The following is a 16,451-nucleotide window of genomic DNA, read 5'->3' on the forward strand; positions in this document are numbered from 1 at the left end:
GCATGAAGTTGCTCCTCCAGACTCACAATAAGAAGCATTACTTGATCACCTTGCTCTGGGTTCCTGCCTCTGCTCTAGAGGAGCAACAATTGGCTCCTGGGACACTTTGCTCTGTTTCCTCTCTTGGAAGACAGCCAAGGCTTACTCAAGTCTCCCTTCCTCAGGTCTGCCACTCAGCCCACTAACCTATCCCTATTTTCCACCCACACTGAACAAGACACAAGGTTTCCAAACTTGTCTGGAGAGCTTAGTCCCAAATTCAGCTCATTGTCCTATAAGGGACCAGACATGAAACCAATTCTAGTGCTTAAGAGTTCCCATGATATCTCAAAGCAGGTGAAGACCATTATTGTCAGATTCCTAGCATGCAACAAGGCTGATAGGGAGCACTGAAAGATATGGGGTAGCAAGAGACCAAATTCACTTGCAGTGGCAGTCCAGGGGAGTATACTGAATTCAAAGGAGCACTAAACTGAGACACTGGTTTTCCAGACTGGTCAGGGGAGGATTGGTCTTAGAGGACCTGAGGGTAATCCCCAGATTACCCTTCCCCACGCTCACGGGGAGCAAATGTCACTTTGCATGGTGAAGCATGCCAGCTCAGGAGCATGCTCTATGTTTCATGCTAATGAGTATTTGTGTGGAACCCAACTTCCTTCCCCTCCCTAATTTTTATATAATTAAGGATCAGAACAAGCATTTTGTTTCAGTCTACAACAGTGACACACAACAGTACTATAGAATAACAGCAAAGGGAGAGAAGTAAGTAAAAAAATGCAGGTGGTAGACACTGCTTTGGCCACTGCGAGAAATGAAGGCTTGAATGCACATTTTTGCCTGATTGCATAGCTGTTTCTGCTGCCCATCTAATCTGCTTAGAAAACTGGTTTTGAAGGATATGGTTCAGACATACCACTCACATGGGGAGGGGGGAATGATGAAGGGAGAAAAAAAAAAGTGCTGCAGCTGCAAAAGATAAAATAGAGACAACTAATTTTCTCAGAGCTTGCAACACAACCTCTCCCCCTCCTCCACATGCAGTCACTGCACTGGCAGGATAAGCTGGAGATTCTCCAGCGTAAGCAAAGAAGGCACAATGAGGTGTGCAGGCCCTTCTCCAGCCGCTCCCCACAGGCCTGGGGGTACCACAGAGAGCGGAGGCTGACAGCCCCGCTGGCAGGGAGAGGGACATTCCTCTGCCCACTCCTTCCCACTGCAGGCCCATTTTTCAGAGGGACGTGAGAAACGCACAGTGCTGGATGTTATGCTGAGACAATAATGAGCGTAAGAGAGCTGCAGACTCCTGCTGTACCAATTGGTGGCTGGGTTCTGAACTCTCATTGTGTGATCCGATTTCTCCTGTCATTCAAGCCATTTTGCAAACTCCAAGCATACGCTCATTTAAGCCATGTGTCCTGAAAGCTAAACAGCTGAAGGGGACAGGGAGAGAGGGGTAGGGAGAGAGGAGAGCCACTGGATTTCTGGTGACAGTGTCTAAAATACACATTTGCACAAGGAAGTCTCACTTTTGATCGTCACTTAGCAAAACAACTCCAGCTGCTGACAGGCAAGAGGTAGAGTTTCAAGTGACCATCAGACACAAAATAGGCCAAATAATTTACTGCAGTCTAAAGGGAGGGGTGTGTGTGCTCTCACAAATGTAACAGAGATAACAAATGGATTACCACTGGGTGACCCAATGTCAAGATTAGCAGCCCCAGTTCTCATTTCAGTTACACCGTAGAAATGACATTACCCAAGATCTAGTAGAAGCGAAACTGAAATCAGAGTCCAACCCAGGATGTCAGGGAGGCAGCTGCTTTAGTTTTTTAATGCCTAGAATTTCAACCCAGTTTGCTTTGTTTCAAGAGCCTACACTGCCTCTGGCAGAAGGGGCAGCAGCCTTTGCCAGCTGCCACGTGATCTGCAAGGATGTTTTCTAAATGGAATTTTTTTTTTTTTTGACACGGGGTTGGGGGAGAGGAAGTGGGGATTGTTAGTGACAGAGGTAGACAGCAAGACAAGTATTTTGGCATGTTTTGTCCCTTCCCTCAAAGGTATTTTGTCCCTTTATTTCCATTCTGTGCCATACATAGAGTTACCTCTCCTCTGCACTCTTCTCCACATACACCCATGTTTCCTTGGAAAGAGCCAAGAAGGCCAGTTCTGGCCTTTGTGAGGTCTTTGAGGAGACATTGCGTGAGTGGTTGCTCCATCACTGAAGTAAAATACAAGGGGTTTTTACATATATAAAAATATTTTAAAGCTTTCCAAATATTAACTGCCTATGGAAATTAAACATCTGCTAACAATAAACTCCCCAAACGAATGAGAAGATAGTTTCAGTCTGACTGAAATGCTTTCCCTTGCTAATTGCTGAGAATACAATTTTCTTGTCTTTTACAATGGCAATTTCATTAGTTCTTCAATTATCCCAATATTTTAGTCCTTTTTCTTTCCCAACAGAATGAAAAAGGTCCGATTCCCATCTCCAACGCAACTTTCAGAGTCCTGCAAAACCAAGAGAGAAACTGGCAATTATGAGGAGCCACAGAACGCCCTGAGGGCAGAGACTGACTACGTGGGTTGCAGAGTCCACCTGCACACCTTTTCTTACCACATCACCCACAGCCCCTCCGAGTCTGCCGAGTTTTCACAAGTATCCTACTACAGACTACACCCCGCTGTGGCAACTGGGTGCTGGAAGTGCAAAGGGGAGCTGATAACCCACGCGAATGCTTAGAATAGCAGATGCCAGGGGGACAGAAGGGGGCCACCAGCTGAATTTGCATCACACAAGGAAATAAGTCACTTGGGCAAAAGCCCCATATGTCTGCTTGGGAATGCAGGGCTAAAAGGGCTTTCACTGCTTGGAGAATTGCAGATCTCCAGCTTCTCATCTCACCCTCTGCAACTTGGTGCAGGAGCACATAGAAAAGATTTCAAAACCTCACAGTACTTTTTACTATACAAGAAAAGCAACTAGTTCTTTGCATGAATACATTTTCTGCATTTAAGAATCAAAAAGCACTTAGCTACAGTACTTGCCCTCTATCCACTTAAGGGATGAAAGACCCAGCCTGGTTTGCTCGAGGTCAAATAGCAAGTTCAGCAGCAAGAGATGACAAGGGCTCAGGTACATCCAAATCCCATTCAACTGTTGTACCCTTAGACTGAAGGGATGTTAAACACCCTCATGGCGTCAAGAATGACTAATGCCCTCCCAGGTCAGCTTGTGATACAGAACTGGGAACTCACACATCTCCTTCCTCTTGCCTCCCACTCCAGTATTGTTGCAAAGCCCACGTGATAAGATTTTCCTAATCAGCAATTAAATAGTTAATGCTTCCATTACAGCAGATGGAACAGGAGTTGCTGCAGGGAAGGTATGCAGAGGGAAGGAGGAGAAAAGACACAGCAAGAAGGAAAAAACAGAGAAACAATCCTAAAGGAAAAGCAGTTTTCCCACTAAAAGGAGTGATTAGTTGACTAGACAACATAACCCTTAAGACTTTGTCTAGACTAGGATAAAATGCTGTATTGTTGAGGGTGTTTGAGAGGTATAGTGTAGGTAAGGCTCATGGCCTTTGAGGATGTGGTAGCCAAGGAAGAGACTAATTAGGACATGTTCACTAACATGTCTTAATGTTCCATGTTTAAGTACTTGCCCAAGAACTCAAGGCTATGCAAAGCAAAGGTCTCATGCTGTTCTAATGACTGTAAAACCAAAGCTATGACACAGTGCAAAAAAATCAGAATGGTGAGGAATTGCTGAAGTCTCACATCCCCCATTTTTGTTATGCTCATTGAATGCCTAGGAACATTAGCATCTTAAAATATTCACCAGCATTTTACCAGACAACCTACTATTACAGTTTTCCTCTAAAAATCTAATCAAAAACCTAAATGCCAACAGTAAAAGAGATCACAGGCTAACAGCCCACACTCCTATAAAACTTATCCTTTTGCTCCAGTGTTTGCACAGGCAGATTTTGGAAGGAGGGCGTGAGAGAAAAAGAAGACAGGAATATGAAGAGTGTGCCCAAAGCTTCAGCAAAACCGTCATTTTGATAATTCATTACCAAGTTCGTAATTAAAATCAAATCCCACCTCACTAGGACAGCCAGATGCTTCCACAGAGACCTTGTTCTGGGAGTTGTTACACTAAATACTAGGAGAATCACAAATGCTGTAGCTTCTTCTTAACCCTTCCAGCAGTATTTCAGGAACCACCTGTCAGTCTGAAAACCTGATCACTTTTCTCCCAGCTTCTTGTAGGCTCTAGGTGTGCCCCTAACCAAATAGGCTTACCACTTAAAAGCTTAATTACACCTGTGGCTTAAACCTTATCCCAGACAGCACTTGGGAGCATTTGGATTTGGGTGTTTCAGGTGTGAGACTGGGGCCTGCATTCACAAACAGAGCTAGGCAAGTCAGAGTAGGAGCCCCTGGTAAAAGTAGGCAGTGCACTGGGGAGAAGGGAAGAAAGAAGTGCTTTTCCCATTTTGATCACATTTAACTATATTTACATTTCCACAGTTGGGCTTGAGTAATGTCCACCTCCTTGTTTGTGACTGAGGGCAGGTATTAGAGTCAGATTTCTTTTCCACAACAAAAAGATCAAAGTTTGAGCCACTTGTGCAACTTAGGTGTTTACAGTGAACTGGTCTAATTGCATGGCAAGCCCTTCCTCCCGTTATCAGTCTCACACTGAGCTGAGCTCCTTCATTCCATAAGCACCAGAGAAGACTGAGAGGAGAGGGCCCACGTCTGCTGTGGATTATAACCCACCATCCCTTCTATCTGCTCTAACATGGGACCTAAACTACAGTGAGCAAGGGAAAGGTTTAACATATTCAAGAAAATATTCACTTGAGATGTGGTCTGCAGGGCTGACAAAGCATTTGCAGGTTGTGTTTTTAAAGAAACTTTCTAAAAAGCAAGCAAGTACTGTGTGAAGAACCAGAATGAAAGACAAGGCTCCCTTCACTGCTCTTCTCAGTATTGCCTAGGTAGTACAGGCTCATGGTGCATCTTATTGTCAAAGGAAACCTGTGCTGCTTTGTCCAAAGTTACTGACAAAAGAAAAATAAAGAAGCACAGCACAGTAGAAGTCCAGGCAGACAAACTTCCACATTCCTAATCTTGTTTTGTCTCACATAAAGGACACACAAACTTTCTCAGTCTTAGTTTTGTAAGCTATGAAATGGAGCTAAATTTTAGGGGTTTGTGAAATGGTTTTTAATTAGTAATTGCAAAGCACACATCTTCAGATGAAAAGTATCATATAAATATTAATGAGCTCAGACTACTGGCAGTGTGTGTGTCTCTTAGGAATCGTAAGCACCATGGATGGATCAAAGAGGACATGTAGCTCTAAGAGACAGAGTGGTGTGAGTAGTCTCTGTCTTTAACTGTATTTTAAAGTAGATCCTCAAGACTGTTGTGGATATGCCCTATCAAGTTACAGCAGCTTTCAATTAAAATGACATTTTATCCTTAGGCAAAATTCCACCGTGCACCTTTTAATATTAGCAGGGCACATTTTCACTCATGTAGATATTTCTTCTACATACATGCATTACTAGATCTTTGTAAATAGGGGTCAAACCAACTGGGAAATATGAATTTTACCTTTATTTTCATCAAAATAAATACCCCTTACCTAATTACATTGCTGAAAAGCTTCCAGCTCCACCGCAGCGCCGTGACAAGAAGCAGGATGAGGATGTGGCAGTTGTTTGTTTCGCGGTGCCCTTAGCTCAGTCTGGCAGCACTTCAGACACGGAGCTGTCCTTTGAATGAACGTGGCAGAAAATGCCGCATGGTGAAGGCGCTGCTCCTGTTCCCCTGAGCAGGGGCAGCACCAAACGCGGCTACGGACACGGCGGGGAGAGCAGCGAGCCCCTGCGGGGGCCGTGCGCGGGCATGTCGGAGCAGCGAGGGAGCCGTGAGGGAGCCGCGGCCTGCGGAGCGCGGCCCGGCCGGGCAGGCACGCCGGGGAGGAGGCTCGGGCCGCCTCAGGAATGCGGGATGGCCGCAGGCCTCGGCAGTGTTTTCCAAAAGGTGCTTGGGTTTGTTTCTCTTAGGGTCCAGCAAGTCTGTGTTTTTTTGTTATTGGGGGTGGTGGTGGGGAATGAGGGAGAGTTGCCTTGTTGGGGTTTTTAAAAATACATTAGAAGGCAACAGCGAGCGAAGATATTTCTTTGCCTGAGGAAAATTCAGTTTTATCAGCTGCCTTCCCACCTTTCTCTGGCTGTAAAACACCATGGACACCTTTCTGCCCACTTCTCTGCAGCCAGGCATCCTAAATGCTTTGTGAGCCTGACACGTGGCCAGGGGTGTACAGCAGCCTCCAGTCTGGGGCTGCGTTTCATTTCCTCAGCGAGTCACAGCAGTGGCCCTCTGTCCTGCTCACATCAGGCACATTTCCAGTGCTGTAGCTGCCTCTGGTTTTGTCTACACTGGAGCAACTGGGACTGATTGCTTAGAGCTGGTATTAAGAACAAAAATGGGATGGTGTAGGCACACTCAGTGCTTGTAATTGTGTCCCCGATCTGCTCAGAGGGGGCACAGCAAAGAGATGGCATTAAGAGGCCATACCACTTCTCTGGCAAAAGAGATTGAAATTTGGAAGATGCTCAGAATAAATAACACCTTGACAGTTCAGAAAAAAAATTCCTCAGAAATTAATTTCCTCCTGTGTTGCCAATATAAGATGGGTTGTCCACAACCCAGTGAGTGGTGTCCAAAACAATGGTCTAATAATAACTTGGATCTATTTGGTGTGCTCAGTGCTAAAAGATATGATAGAAAATGTAACTGTTTTGATACCAAATAACATAAATCTGGACACCATGCCAACAATTTTTAGACAAGGAACCATGAACCCTAACCAGAAAGATTGGGAGGTTAATTTCTTACCTGGCCACACCAGGGAATTTTACACCTCTGTATGAATAATGTTTTCATAGCAAACCCAGGCATCAGTCCTAGCAAATACCTCTCTGTAAACTCTAGCCCAAAAGAATCACTTTGGAAAAGGTCATACCACCTCCTGCTCCGAAAATTAAGTTAATTAGCACTTGTTCCTCTCTGTGTAAGGTCAGGGATCCTCCCACAAAGAAGGTACACAACCAGATTGTTAAAAGATGTACATATGCCCTCTTAAGCAAACAGGCTTCTCTGTAGTATCACTAAGATTCCCTCTGGTCATCCCTGTAGAACTCCCAGTTGGAGGGAAGCAGGCTGGGAGATCAGTGTAACCAGTGCTTTGCCAGGTATAAGGAGCACAGTGCATGCCAATAGGAGTGCTGATATTTTAGTACTAGGTAGTGATCTCTCTCCATGTGGATGGTTTTTATTAGGTTCAGCATCAGCCTTCATGTAGAATGAAATATCTGAACTATGGGAATGTTTTCTCATTGAAGTTGAAAGATTTGCAATTCATTTTCCTCTAGGACACGCTTTATTCTTATTTCTTCTTATTCCATCCAGGTATTTGTGATACATATATTATGGAAGTATTTCACTTTTCCTCCATGTGACCACCTACATGCATTGACAGAAAGCAAATCCAGGTAAGACCTGCTATCAGTTATATCTGGGTGCAACTGAAGTTTGATCAGCAATGAAGGTCAACACACTGTTCTGTGTTTCTGTCCACAAAAATGTTACACAGTGCACTTACTGAAAGAGGTTTAAAAATAGCCTAGCCCACACGGTTCTTGGGCACAGAAATTTTGTCAAAGGTTGCCTGCCACAGAAATCAATTGCTGATTTACAGCAGCAGTTTAGGAACAGAAACCCAGACCCAAGTGTTTAATTACCAACATTCCCATTCTAATCTAACACAGCACAAACTCTGTAGGATGCTAAACCCCCCCTTCTGTCAGCCAGCCATGGCTGCTTGCTCTGAGCACAGCCTCGAACCTGCTAAGCAAGAAAGGATTACACCAAGGACAACAGGCTCCAGTTCCCCAGAGAGAGCACTCCTTTGCAGGCCCATAAAAAAGGGTTCAGAGACTATTTGTGTCAACTCCCTAAACCACAGACCACAACTAGCCCTCCCTCTGAAGCACTTGCATGCTCCTCCTTGCAAAGCTGGAACAAGATATGTTGGCATCCAGATCACCTCCTTTGGGGGCCCACCCATCCCTCCTGGTGTCCTTCCATCCCTTATCACAGCCTTGCAGACCCTCTCCCTGGGCAGCAGCACAAACTGGGCTGTATGTGCCTCCAGGTTTGGCACTCTTCTGTTTCACCATCTCCCTGTTCTTCTGACCCAGGCTGCAGCCTGCCCACCCTGCTGGGTCCTCTGATACCAAGAGGGACATAACAGGTAGAGAGTAAGTAATGTGAAACTGGCAACTCTGGCATTTGAAACAAAAGGGGATTTAGCACTTGGCATTTCTGCTTTAAAGTTTAAGTTAAACGAGGCAAAACTGAACTGTAGAAAAGAAATGGCTTATGGGCAGCTCAGACTTGTCCTAGACTTTCAAGCCAGTCATTTCCCATAAATACTCATAATTTCAAACATAAGAAAGGGGGAGAGGAGACAAAACAAACTGAGTCAACTGCTTACTGCCTTTCTGATTCAGATGCCTCAGCAGGTATAGGACAGAAATTATTCTAGGAAAAAGTTCCTTTTTATGTATCTGGGACAGCCCCCAAAATTTTACCAGAGGGGAAGAAGAGGACAAGAACTAAACTGCGAACCTGTCCGCACCCTAGCAGGAATTCACCCATTTTTCACCTCCCACAGGTATCATTAGCATGCTACTGAGAGCAGAAAAAAAGCAGCTAAGATCAAACACAAGCTAGTAACAAAGCTCTTCCTCCTGTCATCCTGCGATGGGCCAGAATTTCTGGCTGCAGCTTGTCTTTCCCTGAAAGGCTGGGCTAGTTCAGAGTCCCTTTTAAAAGAAGTGCCACACCATGAACGTGCTACAGCTGCGACACAGAAAGTGCAGAAGGCAGGAAGTCTGACGTTCACACCAACCTCAGCCCCTTCACTCACACCTCTTTTCAAATAGCTTTAGCACATGGAGCCCACATTTTCACATTCTCAGAACTAGCTTTATCTATCACACTGCAAGTTTAAGAGAAATTTTTGAAATAAGTATCTTTTTCCACACTCAAAGACTCACTCAGCTGGGAGCAACTTTTAAATTGTTTCTGTAAACTGTTCTCTTCTCTCAATTTTTGCAATAAGTTGCCACACTCCCTTTTAAAATAGTATATATAATTTTTAAAAAATAAAATACAGATTGAAACACCATACCAACTGTTGTCACAGTCCAAAAATGTCTGGATTTTCAAACTTAAGTCCACCACTGTGTAAAAAGGCCACACACATGTAAGTGTCAATCAGGCTCAGTGGCAAAACAGAGGGACCCAGGCTGAGCCTGCAGAATGGCACAAACTTTCCTGGACAGAAAAAAGAGTGCCAGTTCTCACCCATCTGGAATAATCTCTGCATTTTTAATGCAGACTTTTGGAATTTGACCTCAAGAAGCCAGCTGCTTGATTTCTGCATCTCCTGCTTTGCTGTGTTTTGTGACAGAACAGGAGGAGAGAGAAATAAGGAAAGTGTATTAGTTTCAAGGTTACACCCTTATTACACCCAATAGTACCAAATGACTGTTTTTTCAGGCAACTCAAGTGGCCTGTTCTGTGCCCAAAAATTCTGTAGCTGATCCTGTGCATTTTTAATAAAAACACTATTCCCCTTCTCTCAGCATCAGGATTAAAATAAAGTAACATTCAAAGTATTTGTGGGAAATGGCAAACAAGTGGGTAGTAAAGCCTGGAGGTTGTTTGGCAGCAGAAAACAGCTATGGCAAGTAACTCAGTGAGGGCAACAAAACCCAGAGTTTTCCAGCCTTTGAACACTCAGCAAAAGACTGATGGGTGAGGGGAAAGGGCCAACCCCACATGCTACTGCCAGGTCTCCAGTACTATTTTGAATCAGGTAAACTAATATCTCCTGTACCTGTTCCAAACCACACAGTAATACATGGTCTCTGTCTACAAAGTCTGCTGGCTGCCCCCTTTGGAAGTAGCATCTATCTTGGTGAAGATCTTGTATTTTCTCTTGGTCTCTGGAAAAGGATCCCAAACAAGTGGCAGGGACACAGGAGTTTGGAAGCCTTTGCATGTTTATCTTTACTGATAAGGCTGCAATCCTTGCTGCAAGCACATCAGCCTGTGTCTGCAGCAAAACCTTATTCCAGTGGATGCCTGCCTTGAAACAGGCTTCCTTGGGACTGGCAATGCCTTTAACCCCTTAATGCCCCATCTAAAGAAGCCTTAGTGTAGATTTCTTTTTCTTGCTTGACGATGCATCATGTTTTCATACAACTTAAAAAACAAGCAGGTAAGTCAGACGTGCTTTGAGACAGCAGCAGTGCAGATTATATAGATTATATACCTCCACAGATACTATCAGGGCAGTTTACCCTCAGAGAGTTTCATCTCCCCAAACCTCCTCTGGTTCTGTGCAAATCAAAAGAATTGTCCATTCAAAATAAAAGGATGCAGCTATCCGAACTGTGGGTGGAACACATAAAAATTCATTAAGAGGAGTTCTTGAAATTACTTTGTCAAATTGATTGGAGACTTTCAGCTAGAGCTGTTTGGATTCTTAGAGCTGGAGAATCAACTATGATTCCCAGCCACCTGATCTTTTTCTAACAGGTTAACTAACCTTGTCCATGCAGCTTTGTTAATGAAGTCTCAGATCACTCACAAACACGCATGCCAAGGGCAAACATCCAGAAAGTCAGTAGGGATCTCCCACAGTTCACATGCCAAGAGCTTGGACAGCCTGAAAATGACAAACAAGTGGCTTTTCTCTGACAGCAGGTTTCATTTATGTGCTCCCACTTGCTCTTTCCCCATCTTCTTCCTACACCACTGAGTCAACCTTGACCAGACAGGTTTCAGTTAAACATGTGCTTTGCCAAAGGTGTTTTTAAATTATGTCTTTAAAAGTTTATTTATAGTACACACGCAGAGTGCATGATGCTTTCAGGACTTCTGGAGACTTCAGCGTGTCAGGCAGAACTTTGCCAGGTGGAAGGAACTTGAATTCATCAGCTGAGCCATGGAAAACCATCTCCTCCTCACTGTGTCCTTCCATGTACCCCAACTCAAAGATGGAGTGCTATAAAATAATTTTTACTCCATTATTTCTTACCTATTATTCATAACATCTATGATCAAAATACTAGAAATACCAGTTGAAAAAATGCAGAGAAATCCAAGTGATCCCCCTCTAGCTGATTTCTTACCAAAACCAGCAGCTCGTGATACAATGCAACTATGAACAATTTCCCATTAGGGCAAGGGTTGGAAAACAAACTTTATAGAAAGTGAACTGGGTGAAACTTGCAGTGAGAGTTACGTGGTCCAGCACTCCTTGCATGTGGCAAACAGTAAGCTTCATTTAGGGGTTTGTCCTAAATGGTTGTTATTTGACCCATGTGACCAGTTTCTCTTTTACTAAGAAAAATGTAACATGACCACAAGATCATTTTGAAGCAGAAAAACAAATATTTTCAGGAGCAAGCCTCTCAGCTAAGTTCTGACCCTAAAAGACAGTTGTTCTCATGGTTTGGCTTCTGAATTATATGCAGCACAAGTCTGGATTTACTGCACCAGAGATCCCCCATCCTCTCCCTGCTCTGTACCTGGCCTGGGCAGGGAACATCCACTGGACAGGCCCTTCAGATCAAAGGGTGTGCTCATGGCTGGTTTCGGGACAAGTTTAACTTTCCCTGCTCCACAATGGTACAAATTGCTGAAATATTATTTCCTCAGCTGCACAGCAAATACAACCAGAGCAAGTTCCTCAGAGTAATGGCTCAGAAACCACAATTTTAGGAGGTGGCACAGAGGCGTTCTGAGAGGAGAAGAAAAGGATGTGGTAGACAATTTGCTAATGGCCAGAAAGTCTCTGTCTCGAACAAGCGAGCTGCACGCCACAATGCCTCGGGCCAGGGCTGAGCCCAGTGCTCCTTCCACAACTGCAGCTTTTTCTAAATAAAGATGTCTTTACACGCAGCACTTGGGAAACTTCATTCAGATTAACTAAAGTTGTGAATTTAAAGTGAATTAGCTAAACCACATTGTATCTGTGTACAGACACCCTCACTCTGTGTTAAAAGGAACTTTATTTCATTTATCTCATTCTACTAAATTAAGAGCATTTTAATTCTTAGAATGCCCATGCAGGTAATCGATTAGTGGGTTGCACAAATGATGAAGTTACATGCTATGCTGGAGCTGAATGTGGCATAGGAAGTCTCCCAACTTCCATGCTAAAAAATGCTCATTTCCCACCACTTAAAAATAAGCTAACTAAAATTATAAATTTTATTTTTCTAATTTCCTATGCCTACAAACCTAAAGCTGCATTTAGAAAAACTTGCCTCTGGTTCTGCATCTGTCTTTTGTTTCAATGTATCAGACCATATGCATTGTTTAAAAATTAAAGTATCAGAAGAAAAAAGAATATTGATATTATAAAAAATCTGGAAAAGACACATAAGAAATATTCATGGCATCTCCTAAAAAAAAGCCAGACATCAGACCCAAGACACATCAGCTGCAGTCTGCCAACAGACCTGGATCTAGACCATTCCCTGAGCTACTGATTTGACTACCTAACAGAGAGGATAATTCTAAAGTTTTAAACTTGAGATTGTTGTTTGTTAGCAACTAGGTCTGTTTCCAGCTCACTGAGTGGCATGGACCTCTTACAGCTTCACCATGGGTCTTAAAACACCACAACCCAGATAGTGGCTAGGACAGAACATTTCTTCATCAAAAGGCTCAGCAAAAATCACTTCACACAGGAGACATGACAGGAAATGGCCAATCCCTAGCTGCCATTTGGGAACAGACTCAACCTCTCTGCTTCAGTTTACCTGGGACTGCTGGGAGAGCTTGCAGCAAATCAGAACCATAGACTGTAGAAGTCCAGGTAGCACAAGGGAGACTGACCAACTGCTTGAAGTGAGAGCAGTCTGGTAACTGTGGTTACTAAATAGGCTGAACCTGAAAGATCTTCCCTACAGAATACGTGCTGCTTTCCATGACACCCCTTTTCGAGCTGGAGAGGAAGCAAAATAAGGATAAAGAATTTTTATTATAGATCTTAGGTAAACAACACTCTGACTCCAATGCAATCTTCCACAAGAAAGAAAAACAACTTCTCAAGCAAGTTCAGATTGTTAAACAGGAGACAGATGAAAGCGTTGCCTCAGAATGCAAGGAAATCCCAGGCTGGCTGGTTGGGAAAGAATTAGCAATGCATAATTTAAAAAAGCACTCTCCCCTTCCTCATCCCTGAGGTGAGCACAGGTCCTGCACATTACTGACTTCTGCATCAGCACCAGACGATGAAGCCAACACTTGAGGTCTTTCTCCTTTCTCCCCAGGCCTCTCTCCCTCATGCTTTCAGGTGCTGGAGGCTGTTTCACAGCAGTTCCTGCAAAGGTCCCTGTGTGGCAGGACAAGCTGTTTGCATGTGCAGCTTGTGATGAAAGATTTGGCCACTGGAGAACAGCAGGAAGGAGGAAGGCAGATAGCAGCGCTTGTGTGACTCGAGATCGAGGTTCAGTGTCCTCCATGGTGGCCCTGATTGAGCACCCATGGAGCCAACCATCCTGCTCTCGTGTTCACAAGACAGGAGCAGGGCAGACCTTACTGAACACAGTAAATCCTGTCCCTTGGCAATACTGCCTGAACACAGTCTCCTGGCATCCTCTGCAGACACTGATATCAGCAACACACTGTGGGAGCTCAGACCCCTTGCTACAAAAGTTGGGGACTGAGGAGCACACCAGCACAGTGCAGTGATGCAGATGAGCTCTGCTGCTCCTTGGCACCCAGCTCCAGAGGCAGGGAGTGGCTTGAGTGCAAGTCTGTCATACATGAAGAGAATACCCAGCTACACACTCATGTAAAGGCTAGGAACTCCCTCACCTCAGGGTATAAACCAGCCACCAACTTCCTCTATGCACAAGTTATACCATATTTGTTTGTTTTAGGAGTTCTTGTACCTTTCCCTCAAGCATCTGGTGTTTGCCTGTCTTAGAGAAAGGATGCCAGGCTAGACAGACAGATCATGGCTTCTTTCTGGTATGGCAATTACTGCATTCCAGCTTGGAAGGGGGAGAACACACTGGGGAAAGAGAGGAATGTTAGATGGCAAGTTCCAATAACACATGGCCCCATTAAACAGCCTTCCCTCCCTGTCTGGCCCTGCACAGCCATGCCAGCAGCACACCAGGAGCACACAGCAGCACAACTTGGCCCTTTGCACTCTCAAAGAGTCCTGTGTTCCACCACAGAATTTGGGAACAAAGCTGAGCAGGGCTCAGCCCTCATCCTGGAAGTCCTCACATGTGCAGGACGCAGGACGCTCCCATGCAAATAAATGTGTTACAAAACAAGGAGACAGAGCAGAATTGTGGTCTGCAGCACAAGTTAATACAAAATATAATACTTAAAAACAACAGATCTCACCAGACACCATGGTCCCTTAACATCAGGTTGGATCAGTCATTGTCCTATAGGATCTGTGCCTTTAGACCCCCAAAAAAACCACAACCAGGAAACAAAACTCATCAAAGGTTACCTACAAAAGCAATTTGTACAAACTTTGAGTAAGTCAACCCACTTCCAGCAGAATATTAAATAACTGTATCAGTCCATGAACTAGGGGCTTGAGAGAGCATTTATACTTGAAATGGGCATTTGGCAAAGCCTCTTTCTTCCTGCTCTGGAGCCAGAAGGCTCCCAAGCTCCCCAAGACAACTGTAATTTGGGAAACTCAGACCTGCCTTTCTACCTAAAAATTCTTCTCTCTTTTGACTTTGGCTCTGTGCCATCAATTCCAGGTCTCCTGATCTGTGTGTCAGCAGAAATTGCCAGTAGATATCTGTCCAGATTAGCTGCCTGGACACCATCTCACTTGAGGGCTGCTCATGGATACCCTTCTTGAGAGCAGCTGCTGCTGCTGCATTTATCCACGGGAGCCCTCATTTCCTCAGTGCCCATCTGCTGCAGGGCAGGCAGAGCCACACACACAAGACACAAATAACTGACAGGGAAGACCTTGCCACACCAAACAATAAAGACCAGGAAATCCAAAGCCTGCAACTGCCTCATGAATTTGTGCTGGTTTTTAAAAGCAGAAGAAGAATGTGGATAAGCAAACAGAGATACGGTTGAATGACTTATCTGAGTTTAGACAAGCGGTATCTAAATAATGCTATTTTATCTTATTACTGTAACAAATACAAGAATTGATTTAATAACCTAATGTTGGTTTTGGACAGCAGAGGTCTGCATCAATGGACCAAGACACTAATTATATTATCTTATCAAATCAGTGTATAATAATAGAACTTCTCTATGCATTGATGGAACTAGGTTTAGCTCTGCATGAGAAAATAATCCCTGAAAGACATGGAACGAAACAGTATTTAGTAGAAAATCCTTGTGCATAGTTGTTATTTTCTTTCCCTTTCAAAATATTATTATCTTCAAGGTATCACATGATGAGGATGAGAAATTTCCTTGATAATCTTTATTGCTTGTTATTTAACCTCACTCTATGTTTCTGAGAGGTAGTCAATGTAATTTTCCAAAAGATTTAAGTAAAAGGGAAAGAACTATTGGTGCATATGCAGATCAATTCATTGTAAACTGACAATAAAGCTTTTTTCATCAAGGTACAAGCAAAATGACTTGCTGACATTAACTGGCAAGTACTTTGCATTCATATGATATCTTTCATCTACAGACTTCAAAGCAGCTGACAGGAGGCAGGCAGGCCTTGTTTCGTCATCCATCCAAGAAAGAAGCTGCAGCACAGAGTGGCAAGGCTTCCCCAGAAGGTAAAACCATTAGCAGAAATCTAAATGAAGTGATTCCCAGTCCTTAAAAATGAACTACTCTGCCCCAGTACAAATTACACGTGCCCCAGAGAGCAGAGCCACCATTCACCCACACCCCTCTGAGCACTGCTCAGGATTCTTTAAGAATGTAAATTTAATTCATGAGAAACTAAACAAACACAGAACACAGGAATACTCTTCTACACACAGGGAAATGATGAGGATCTGAAGCCAATCCAGATCTGAATTTCTGTAGTGCTCCAAGGAGGAGCACTCCTTGAGTGAACCTGCAGAAGCACAGGTTTTCATTCATGAGGAGAGGAAGGGAAATCCTGATACATACTCTAGCAAGTGTTTAAATAAACCTGTTCAGATGAAGATCTCTCCAGAGAAAAACTAGGACTGTAAGAAAGGTTATGGAAGTAATTTTTAAATGCCATTTTAGAGAGAGTAAACCTTCTTTCAGCTCTTCAGCTTTTTCATAGAGCTGAAGAATGCTGACTGCCTAGAGCACTCAAATGGCCAGCAGAAACTCTTTTT

The 16,451-nt window shown here is 43.9% G+C and overlaps 1 protein-coding gene and 1 long non-coding RNA gene across 6 annotated transcripts in view; one reads left to right on the plus strand and one right to left on the minus strand.

Moving 5' to 3' along the window:
• Window positions 1–16,451, minus strand: part of HIC2 (HIC ZBTB transcriptional repressor 2) — a 71,966-nt gene that overhangs the window by 37,307 nt on the left and 18,208 nt on the right. The window contains exon 1 of one of the 5 annotated variants that reach the window (XM_063172860.1): window positions 5,666–5,809. The exons of the other annotated variants lie outside the window; for them this stretch is intronic. The gene's annotated coding sequence lies outside the window, so the exon portion shown is untranslated. Of the gene's footprint in view, window positions 1–5,665; window positions 5,810–16,451 lie in introns of those variants that run through there. 5 annotated transcript variants of the gene reach the window in all.
• The window catches only part of LOC134427215 (uncharacterized), a 38,686-nt gene continuing 38,106 nt past the window's right edge, over window positions 15,872–16,451 (plus strand). Inside the window, exon 1 of the long non-coding RNA XR_010030121.1 lies at window positions 15,872–15,911. This is a non-coding gene — a long non-coding RNA (uncharacterized LOC134427215). The remainder of the gene's footprint in view (window positions 15,912–16,451) is intronic.

The sequence above is a fragment of the Melospiza melodia genome, chromosome 20 (assembly GCF_035770615.1).
Source record: "Melospiza melodia melodia isolate bMelMel2 chromosome 20, bMelMel2.pri, whole genome shotgun sequence".
Classification (NCBI taxonomy): Eukaryota; Metazoa; Chordata; class Aves; order Passeriformes; family Passerellidae; genus Melospiza; species Melospiza melodia.